Source organism: Salvelinus sp. IW2-2015, linkage group LG36, assembly GCF_002910315.2.
Source record: "Salvelinus sp. IW2-2015 linkage group LG36, ASM291031v2, whole genome shotgun sequence".
Taxonomy (NCBI): Eukaryota; Metazoa; Chordata; class Actinopteri; order Salmoniformes; family Salmonidae; genus Salvelinus; species Salvelinus sp. IW2-2015.
In genome coordinates, this window is record NC_036875.1 from 24,743,204 (window position 1) to 24,755,426 (window position 12,223).

The 12,223-nt window shown below is 43.4% G+C and overlaps 1 protein-coding gene across 2 annotated transcripts in view; it reads left to right on the forward strand.

The window, feature by feature from the left end:
* Positions 1–12,223, forward strand: part of LOC111959448 (mannosyl-oligosaccharide 1,2-alpha-mannosidase IB) — a 171,532-nt gene that overhangs the window by 86,330 nt on the left and 72,979 nt on the right. The window lies entirely within an intron of this gene.

The window sequence follows — 12,223 nt, forward strand, 5'->3', positions numbered from 1 at the left end:
TCCTTTCGGAAAAGCTGACCCACCGACTCCATTTTGTTAAAGCTTCCAGCCTTACGAAACAGAAGGGCGGGGGAGGGCCTTATATGCGTCGCGGAAGTTAGTATAACAATGATCCAAGGTTTTACCAGCCCTGGTAGCACAATCGATATGCTGATAGAATTTAGGGAGTTTTGTTTTYAGATTAGCCTTGTTAAAATCCCCAGCTACGATGAATGCAGCCTCAGGGTGTGTGGTTTCCAGTTTACAAAGAGTCAGGTAAAGTTCGTTCAGGGCATTCTGTGTCTGCTTGGGGGGGAATATATACGGCTGTGATTATAATCGAAGAGAATTCCCTTCGTAGATAATGCGGTTGACATTTGATTGTGAGGAATTCTAGATCAGGTGAACAGAATGACTTGAGTTCCTGTATGTTGTTATGATCACACCACGTCTTGTTAATCATAAGGCATACACCCCCGCCCCACTTCTTACCAGAAAGAAGCACCTTTGGAAGCGATTACAGCTGTCAGTCTTTCTGGGTAATAAAAAAATATAAATAATATATCATTTTTTATTTAACCTTTATTTATCTAGGCAAGTCAGTTAAGAACAAATTCTTATTTACAATGACGGCCTACCTCGGCCAAACCCTCCCCTAACCTGGACAACGCTGAGCCAATTGTGCGCCGCCCTATGGGACTCCCGATCACGGCCGGTTGTGATACAGCCCGGAATCGAACCAGGGTCTGTAGCGACGCCTCTAGCACTGAGATGCAGTGCCTTAGACTGCTGCGACACTTTCTAAGAGCTTTCCAGACCTGGATTGTGCAACCTTTGCCAATTTTATTTTCTAAATTCTTCAAGCTCTGTCATATTGGTTGTCGATCATTGCTTGACAACCATTTTCAGGTCTTGCCATAGATTTTCAAGTAGATTTAAGTCAAAACTGTAACTCGGCGACTCAGGAACATTCAATGTCATCTTGGTAAGTAACTCCATTGTAGATTTGGCCTTGTGTTTTAGCTTATTGTCCTGCTGAAAGGTGAAATCATCTCCCAGTGTCTGGTGGAAAGCAGACTGAACCAAGTTTCCCTCTAGGATTTTGCCTGTGCTTAGGTCCATTCCATTTCTTCTGGATCCTGAAAAACTCCCCAGTCCTTAACGATTACAAGCATACCCATAACATGATGCAGCCACAATGGAAAATATGGAGAGTGGTATTCAGTAATGTGTTGTAATGTTTGGGGTAAATCCAAAACACATTGTATTCAGGACAAAAAATGAATTTCTGCAATATACTTTGGTGCATTTTTGCAAACAGGATTAATGTTTTGGAATATGTTTTATTCTGTACAGGCTTCCTTCTTTTCACTCTGTCAATTAGATTAGTATTATGAAGTAACTTCAATGTTGTTGATCCATCCTCAGTTTTCTCATGTCACAGCCATTGAACTGTAACTGTTTTAAAGTCACCATTGGCCTCATGGTGAAACCCCTAGCAGTTTCCTTCTTCTCCGGCAACTGAGTTAGGAAGGACACCTGTATCTTTGTAGTGACTGATTGTATTGATATACCATCTAAAGTGTATTTAATAACTTCCCAATGTTCAAAGGGATATTCAATATTTTTTTTACCAATCTACCAATAGCTGCCCTTCTTTTCGAGGCATTGGAAAACCTCCCTGGTCTTTGTGGTTGAATGTGTGTTTGATATTCACTGCTCAACTGAGGGACCTTAGAGATTATTTGTATGTGTGGGGTACAGAGATGAGGTAGTCATTCAAAAATCATGTTAAACACTTATTGCACAACTTGTGTGCCATTAAGCAAATTATTACTTCTGAACTCATTTAGGCTTTCTATAACAAACAGGTTGAATAGTTATTGACTCAATACATTTTAGCTTTTCATTTTTATGAATTTGTAAAAATTGCGAAAAACATCATTCCACTTTGACATTATGGGGTATTGTGTGTAGGCCAATGACAAAAAAAATCTAAATTTAAAGTGAAGGGGTGTGAATACTTTTTGAAAGCACTGAATTCATTTTTGATCAGTCATGGAAGTCAAAGTGCTGAAAACATGTTGGCTCACCATTTAAAAAGAAGATGGAGAACAAGCTATAGAAGGAAAAATAACAGCGTTTTGGCACAGGTACAGCTGACTAAAGCAAAAATAATACACTGCTCAAAAAAATAAAGGGAACACTTAAACAACACAATGTAACTCCAAGTCAATCACACTTCTGTGAAATCAAACTGTCCACTTAGGAAGCGACACTGATTGACAATAAATTTCACATGCTGTTGTGCAAATGGAATAGACAAAAGGTGGAAATTATAGGCAATTAGCAAGACACCCCCAATAAAGGAGTGGTTCTGCAGGTGGTGACCACCACTTCTCAGTTCCTATGCTTCCTGCTGTGATGTTTTGGTCACTTTGAATGCTGGCGGTGCTCTCACTCTAGTGGTAGCATGAGACGGAGTCTACAACCCACGCAAGTGGCTCAGGTAGTGCAGCTCATCCAGGATGGCACATCAATGCGAGCTGTGGCAAGAAGGTTGCTGTGTCTGTCAGCGTAGTGTCCAGAGCATGGAGGCGTACCAGGAGACAGCCAGTACATCAGGAGACGTGGAAGAGGCCGTAGGAGGGCAACAACCCAGCAGCAGGACCGCTACCTCCGCCTTTGAGCAGGAGGAGCACTGCCAGAGCCCTGCAAAATGACCTCCAGCAGGCGCTAATTGCCTATAATTTCCACCTTTGTCTATTCCATTTGCACAACAGCATGTGAAATTATTGTCAATCAGTGTTGCTTCCTAAGTGGACAGTTTGATTTCACAGAAGTGTGATTGACTTGGAGTTACATTGTGTTGTTTAAGTGTTCCCTTTATTTTTTTGAGCACAGTGTGTGTATATATATATATACACTGCTCAAAAACAAAAAAAACAAAAAACAAAATATATATATATATTTTTTTTCCATATATATTCGTATATATTTTTAACCTCAATTTCAACATACTCTCCTGCAACCTGCCTCACCCAATGTGGTATGGATCTGCTATTTTTCTATACTTTAGAACGGACCCCCAACAGAAGCTAGCCAGCTAACAGCTACTTGCTAGTAGTCAGTTAGCCACTGCTAGCGGTCATCAGCTAACCTCAGCCCCGGTCAACTCCTGCCAGTCTGCACAGCGCGATTCAACCCAGAGCATATCGGACTGCTTTTTCTCTACCTCATCTCCGGATTCCTACAGCAAGCTCTGAACCTGTTCACCTGGATCATTGCAGCTAGCTAGCTGCTATTCGAGTGGCTACTCCTGGCTAACCACCTTGTCCCGACGCAAGCACCAGTTAGCCTGGAGTGAGCCTCGTGCTAGGCCCATCTCCTGGCTAGCTGAAGAGGTCCATCAGCCAATTTCTTGGGCTACTATACCTATTTTGCCAATTGGCCCTGGACCCTTTTACTGCCTACACGGAGCCCTGCCGATCCATCACGACTGGTCTGCCGACGTAACCGTCCAAGGGGGCTTCAACAGACCCGTCACGACGTCCCCCTAAGGCCCGCCTGCTAGCCCCGGCCCGCTAGCTGTCTGAATCGCCGTGTCTCCAGCTCGTTTAGTTACTCACTGGACCCTATGATCACTTGGCTACGCATGCCTCTCCCTAATGTCAATATGCCTTGTCCATTGCTGTTTTGGTTAGTGATTATTGTCTTATTTCACTGTAGAGCCTCCAGCCCTGCTCAATATACCTTAGCTAGCCCTTTTGTTCCACCTCCCACACATGCAGTGACTTCACCTGGTTTAAATGGTGTCTCTAGAGACAAAACCGATCTCATCGGCACTCAATGGCTAGGTTTACCTCCACTGTATTCACATCCTACCATACCCTTGTCTGTACATTATGCCTTGAATCTATTCTTCCGGGCCCAGAAACCTGCTCCTTTTACTCTCTGTTCCGAACGCACTAGACGACCAGTTCTTATAGCCTTTAGCCGTACCCTTATCCTACTCCTCTGTTCCTCTGGTGATGTAGAGGTTAATCCAGGCCCTGCAGCGCGTAGCTCCACTCCAATTCCCCAGGCGCTCTCATTTTTTTTACTTCTGTAACCGTGAAAGCCTTGGTTTCATGCATGTTAACATTAGAAGCCTCCTCTCTAAATTTGTTTTATTCACTGCTTTAGCACACTCTGCCAACCCGGATGTTCTAGCCGTGTCTGAATCCTGGCTTAGGAAGGCCACCAAAAACATTTTCCGACAAGATAGAACTGCCAAAGGGGGCAGAGATGCAATCTACTGCAGAGATAGCCTGCAGAGTTCTGTCATACTATCCAGGTTTGTGCCCAAACAATTCGAGCTTCTACTTATAAGAATCCACCTTTCCAGAAACAAGTCTCTCACCGTTGCCGCTTGTTATAGAACACCTTCAGCCCCCAGCTGTGCCCTGGACACCATATGTGAATTGATTGCCCCCATCTATCTTCAGAGCTCGTACTGTTAGGTGAACTAAACTGGCACATGCTTAGCACCCCGGCCGTCCTACAATCAACGTTAGATGCCCTCAATCTCACAAATGATCAATGAACCTACCAGGTACAACCCCAAATCCGTAAACACGGGCACCCTCATAGATATCATCCTGACCAATCTGCCCTCTAAATACACCTCTGCTGTCTTCAACCAGGATCTCAGCGATTACTGCCTCATTGCCTGCGTCCGTAATGGGTCTGCGGTCAAACGACCACCCCTCATCACTGTCAAACGCTCCCTAAAACACTTCAGCGAGCAGGCCTTTCTAATCGACCTGGCCCGGGTATCCTGGAAGGATATTGACCTCATTCCGTCAGTAGAGGATGCCTGGTTATTATTTTAAAAGTGCTTTCCTCACCATCTTAAATAAGCATTCCCAATTCAAAACATTTAGAACCAGGAACAGATGACCAGCACAAAAACATCCTGTGGCGTACTGCATTAGCATCGAATAGCCCCCGCGATATGCAACTTAGAAGTTAGAAACCAATCTACACAGGCAGTTAGGAAAGCAAAGGCTAGCTTTTTCAAACAGAAATTTGCATCCTGTAGCACTGTCACAGGTCGGCTCATAGCCTGTGACAAAAATGAGGGAACACGAACAACAGGTATAGGCCAATTAAAAAGGTTCTTTATTCTAAACCAAAACTAGTAACTTTAAACAAAGAAAAGGGAATGAGGTGTGGAAGTATCATAATGTAGGGTGTATGTAAAGTGCAGGGATGCGTGAATCTGTGTGTGTGAATATGACTGAGTGAAAACTATGTACAAATACAAAGGAACAAACAAAACAGGATCATACCTGGAGGAGCAGAGAGAGAGAAGTGATTAGTGAAGCAGTTTAAATACCCTGAGCACAGGTGGCTCCAATCACTAACGACCCTCCTCTGCCTGCAGGAGGAACCGCCCTGAGGATAGGAAACACTTTCACCACTGATAAATCTACGATAATCGATCATTTCAATAAGCATTTTTCTACAGCTGGCCATGCTTTCCACCTGGCTACCCCTATCCCGGTCAACAGCTCTGCACCCCCCACAGCAACTTGCCCAAGCCTCCCCATTTCTCCTTCACCCAAAACCAGATAGCTGATGTTCTGAAAGAGCTGCAAAATCTTGACCCCTACAAATCAGCCTGGCTAGACAATCTGGACCCTCTATTTCTAAAATTATCCGCCGCAATTGTTGCAACCCCTATCACTAGCCTGTTCAACCTCTTTCCTATCGTCTTTGTTCCCCAAAGATTGGAAAGCTGCCGCGGTCATCCCCCTCTTCGAAGGGGGAGACGCTCTAGACCCAAACTGTTATAGACCTATATCTATCCTACCCTGTCTTTCTAAACTCTTCGAAAGCCAAGATAACAAACAGATCACAGACTATTTCGAATCCCACTGTACCTTCTCCACTATGCAATCTGGTTTCCGAGCTGGTTATGTGTGCACCTCAGCCACGCTCAAGGTCTTAAACGATATCATAACCGCCATCGATAAAAGACAATACTGTGCAGCTGTATTCATCGACCTGGCCAAGGCATTCGACTCTGTCAATTTCCACATTCTTATCGGCAGACTCAACAGCCTTGGTTTCTCAAATTTATTTATTTTAAAATTTTATTTCACCTTTATTTAACCAGGTAGGCAAGTAGAGAACAAGTTCTCATTTACAATTGCGACCTGGCCAAGATAAAGCAAAGCAGTTTGACACATACAACAACACAGAGTTACACATGGAGTAAAACAAACATACAGTCAATAATACAGTAGAAAAAAATAAGTATATACAATGTGAGAAAATGAGGTGAGATAAGGGAGGTAAAGGCAAAAAAAAGGCCATGGTGGCGAAGTAAATACAATATAGCAAGTAAAACACTGGAATGGTGGATTTGCAGTGGAAGAATGTGCAAAGTAAAGATAGAAATAATGGGGAGCAAAATAAATAAATACAGTAGGGGAAGAGGTAGTTGTTTGGGCTAAATTATAGATGGGCTATGTACAGGTGCAGTAATCTGTGAGCTGCTCTGACAGCTGGTGCTTAAGCTAGTGAGGGAGATAAGGGTTATCAGTTTCAGAGATTTTTGTAGTTCATTCCAGTCATTGGCAGCAGAGAACTGGAAGGAGCAGCGGCCAAAGGAATAATTGGTTTTGGGGTGACCAGAGAGATATACCTGCTGGAGCACGTGTACAGGTGGGTGCTGCTATGGTGACCAGCGAGTAAGGGGGGACTTTACCTAGCAGGGTCTTGTAGTGACCTGGAGCCAGTGGGTTTGGCGACGAGTATGAAGCGAGGGCCAGCCAACGAGAGCGTACAGGTCGCAGTGGGGTGGTAGTATATGGGGTTGGTGACAAAACGGACGGCACTGTGATAGACTGCATCCAATTTATTGAGAAGGGTATTGGAGGCTATTTTGTAAATGACATCGCCGAAGTCGAGGATCGGTGGATGGTCTGTTTTACAAGGGTATGTTTGGCAGCATGAGTGAAGGATGCTTTGTTGCGAAATTCGGAAGACCAATTCTAGATTTAATTTTGGATTGGAGATGTTTGATGTGAGTCTGGAAGGAGAGTTTACAGTCTAACCAGACACCTAGGTATTTGTAGTTGTCCACATATTCTAAGTAGAATAGTCCAGAGTAGTGATGCTGGACGGGCAGGCAGGTGCGGGCAGCGATCGGTTGAAGAGCATGCACTTGGTTTTACTTGCATTTAAGAGCAGTTGGAGGACACGGAAGGAGAGTTGTATGGCATTGAAGCTCGTCTGGAGGGTTGTAAACACAGTGTCCAAAGAAGGGCCAGAAGTATACAGAATGGTGTTGTCTGCGTAGAGGTGGATCAGAGACTCACCAGCAGCAAGAGCGACATCATTGATGTATACAGAGAAGAGAGTCTCTCAGAGCGTTCAGTCAGCCCACTGACACCCCTATCAGACCACAGCAAAATCACAGTCTACTTGAACAGAGCAATACTCAATCATGAGGCATCAAAGCAAAAGGAACTGAGTAACATTAAGAAATGCTATAGATGGAAGGAATGCAGTTTGGAAACCTACCAAAAAACAATTAGTCAACAGCAAATTCAATCCCTTTTAGACAACTTCCTGGGTAAAACGTTCCACTGCAATAGTGAAGGTGTAACTTGCAGTAGAAAATTTAACAGTAATTTTGACCTCTCAGCTTCCCTATCAAATCTAAAAATCTCAAATAGAAAACCGAAGAAAATGAACAACAATGACAAATGGTTTGATAAAGAATGCAAAAATCTAAGAAATAAATTGAGAAACCTGTCCAACCAAAAACATAGAGACCCAGAAAACCTGAGTCTACGCCTTCACTATGGTGAATCACTAAAACAATACAGAAATACACTACGGAAAAAGAAGGAACAGCACGTCAGAAATCAGCTCAATGTAATTGAAGAATCCATAGACTCTAACCAATTCTGGGAAAATTGGAAAACACTAAACAAACAACAAACACGAAGAATTATCTATCCAAAATGGAGATGTATGGGTAAACCACTTCTCCAATCTTTTTGGCTCTATAACAAAGAATAAAGAGCAAAAACATATACATGATCAAATACAAATCCTAGAATCAACTATTAAAGACTACCAGAACCACTGGATTCTCCAATTACCTTGAATGAGTTACAGGACAAAATAAAAACCCTCCAACCAAAAAGGCCTGTGGTGTTGATGGTATCCTTAATGAAATGATCAAATATACAGACAACAAATTCCAATTGGCTATATTAAAACTCTTTAACATCGTCCTTAGCTCTGGCATCTTCCCCAATATTTGGAACCAGGCTGATCACCCAATCCACAAAAGTGGAGACAAATTTGACCCCAATAACTACCGTTAGCGGATAATGCGTAACTAGTAACTTCGAAATTCTGCATTATCAGTAAAGCAGACTCGTACATTTCCTCAATGAAAACAATGTACTGAGCAAATGTCAAATTGGCTTTTTACCAAATAACCGTACAACAGACCATGTATTCACCCTACACACCCTATTGACAACCAAACAAACAAAACAAAGGCAAAGTTTTCTCATGCTTTGTTGATTTCAAAAAAGCCTTCGACTCAATTTGGCATGAGGGTCTGCTATACAAATTGATGGAAAGTGGTGTTGGGGTAAAACATACGACATTATAAAATCCATGTACACAAACAACAAGTGTGCGGTTAAATTGGCAAAAGCACACACATTTCTTCACACAGGGTCGTGGGGTGAGACAGGGATGCAGCTTAAGCCCCACCCTCTTCAACATATATATCAACGAATTGGCGGCGGGCACTAGAAACAGTCTGCAGCACCCGGTCTCACCCTACTAGATATCCGAAGTCAAATGTCTACTGTTTGCTGATGATCTGGTGGCTTCTGTCACAACCAAGGAGGGCCTACAGCAGCACCTAGATCTTCTGCCAGATTCTGTCAGACCTGGGCCCTGACAGTAAATCTCAGTAAGACCAAAATAATGGTGTTCAAAAAAGGTCCAGTCGCCAGGACCACAAATTCCATCTAGACACCGTTGCCCTAGAGCACACAAAAAAACTATACATACCTCGGCCTAACATCAGCCACACAGGTAGCTTCCACAGAGCTGTGAAGATCTGAGAGACAAGGCAAAAGGGCTTCTATGCCATCAAAAGGAACATAAATTTCAACATACCAATTAGGATCTGGCTAAAAATACTTGAATCAGTCATAGAGCCCCATTGCCCTTTATGGTTTGTGAGGTCTGGGGTCCGCTCACCAACCAAGATTTCACAAAATGGGACAAACACCAAATTGAGACTCTGCATGCAGAATTCTGCAAAATATCCTCCATGTACAACGTAGAACACCAAATAATGCATGCAGAGCAGAATTAGGCTGATACCCACTAATTATCAAAATCAGAAAATGCCGTTAAATTTCTACAACCACCTAAAAGGAAGCGATTCCCAAACCTTCCATCAACAAGCCATCACCTACAGAGAGATGAAACTGAGAAGAGTCCCTAAGCAAGCTGGTCTAGGCTCTGTTCACAACACAAACACACCCACAGAGCCCAGGACAACAGCACAATTAGCACCAACCAAATCATGAAAAACAAAAAGATAATTACTTGACACATTGGAAGAATTAACAAAAAAACAGAGCAAACTAGAATGCTATTTGGCCCTAAACAGAGAGTACACAGTGGCAGAATACCTGACACTGTGACTGACCCAAACTTAAGGAAAGCTTTGACTATGTACAGACTCAGTGAGCATAGCCTTGCTATTGAGAAGGCCGCCGTAGGCAGACATGGCTCTCAAGAGAAGACAGCGTCTGTGCCTCACTGCCCACAAAATGAGGTGGAAACTGAGCTGCACTTCCTAACCTCCTGCCCAATGTATGACCATATTAGAGAGACATATTTCCCTCAATTACAACAGATCCACAAAGAATTTGAAAACAAATCAATTTTTTTTAACTCCCATATCTACTGGGTGAAATTCCACAGTGTGCATCACAGCAGCAAGATTTGTGACCTGTTGCCAACAAGAAAAGGGCAACCCAGTGAAGAACAAACACCATTGTAATACACCATATTTATGCTTATTTATTTAACTTGTGTGCTTTAACCATTTGTTACATTGTTACAACACTGTATATATATAATATGACATTTGTAATGTCTTTTTGTTTTGAACTTCTGTCTGTGTATGTTTACTGTTAATTTGTATTGTTTATTTCACTTTTGTATAATATCTACCTCACTTGCTTTGGCAATGTTAACACATGTTTCCCATGCCAATAAAGCCCCTTGAATTGAATTGAATTGAGTCGGTCCAAGAATTGAACCCTGTGGCACCCCCATAGACTGCCAGAGGCCCGGACAACAGGCCCTCCGATTTGACACACTGAACTCTATCAGAGAAGTAGTTGGTGAACCAGGCGAGGCGATCATTTGAGAAACCAAGGCTATCGAGTCTGGTGATGAGGATGTGGTGATTGACAGAGTCGAAAGCCTTGGCCAGGTCAATGAATACGGCTGCACAGTATTGTTTCTTATCGATGGCGGTTAGGATATCGTTTAGGACCTTGAGCGTGGCTGAGGTGCACCCATGACCAGCTCTGAAACCAGATTGCATAGCGGAGAAGGTATGGTGGGATTCGAAATGGTCGGTGATCTGTTTGTTGATTTGGCTTTCGAAGACCTTAGAAAGGCAGGGTAGGATTTATATAGGTCTGTAGCAGTTTGGGTCAAGAGTGTCCCCCCTTTTGAAGAGGGGGATAACTGCAGCTGCTTTCCAATCTTTGGGAATCTCAGATGACACGAAAGAGAGGTTGAACAGGCTAGTAATAGGGGTTGCAACAATTTCGGCATATCATTTTAGAAAGAAAGGGTCCAGATTGTCTAGCCCGGCTGATTTGTAGGGGTCCAGATTATGCAGCTCTTTCAGAACATCTTGGGCGAGTTGGTGTGGGGGGGTGCAGTGCTGTTGACCGGGTTGGGGTAGCCAGGTGGAAAGCATGGCCAGCTGTAGAAAATGCTTATTGAAATTCTCAATTATAGTGGATTTATCGGTGGTGACAGTGTTTCCTGTCCTCAGTGCAGTGGGCAGCTGGGAGGAGGTGTTCTTATTCTCCATGGACTTTACAGTGTCCCAGAACTTTTTTGAGTTTGTGTTGCAGGAAGCAAATTTCTGCTTGAAAAAGCTAGCCTTGGCTTTTCTAACTGCCTGTGTATATTGGTTTCTAGCTTCCCTGAAAAGTTGCATATCACAGGGGCTGTTCGATGCTAATGCAGTACGCCATAGGATGTTTTTGTGTTGGTTAAGGGCAGTCAGGTCTGGGGAGAACAAAGGGCTATATCTGTTCCTGGTTCTAACTTTCTTGAAAGGGGCATGCTTATTTAAGATGGTGAGGAAGGCATTTAAAAAAATAACCAGGCATCCTGTACTGACGGGATAAGATCAATATCCTTCCAGGATACCCCGGGCCAGGTCGATTAGAAAGGCCTGCTCGCTGAAGTGTTTTAGGGAGCGTTTGACAGTGATGAGTGGAGGTCGTTTGACCGCTGACCCATTACGGATGCAGGCAATGAGGCAGTGATCGCTGAGATCTTGGTTGACAACAGTAGAGGTGTATTTAGAGGGCAAGTTGGTTATGATGATATCTATGAGGGTGCCCGTGTTTACGGATTTGGGGTTGTACCTGGTATGTTCATTGATAATTTGTGTGAGATTGAGGGCATCAAGCTTAGATTGTAGGATGGCTGGGGTGTTAAGCATGTTCCAGTTTAGGTCGCCTAGCAGCACAAGCTCTGAAGATAGATGGGGGGCAATCAGTTCACATATGGTGTCCAGAGCACAGCTGGGGGCAAAGGGTGTTCTATAGCAAGCGTCAACGGTGAGAGACTTGTTTCTGGAAAGGTGGATTTTTAAAAGTAGAAGTTCAAATTGCTTGGGTACAGACCTGGATAGTAGGACAGAACTCTGCAGGCTATCTTTGCAGTAGATTGCAACACCGCCCCCTTTGGCCGTTCTATCTTGTCTGAAAATGTTGTAGTTAGGAATGGAGATTTCAGAATTTTTGATGGTCTTCCTAAGCCAGGATTCAGACACGGCTAGAACATCCGGGTTGGCAGAGTGTGCTAAAGCAGTGAACAAAACAAACTTAGGGAGGAGGCTTCTAATATTAACATGCATGAAACCAAGGCTATTACAATTACAGAAGTC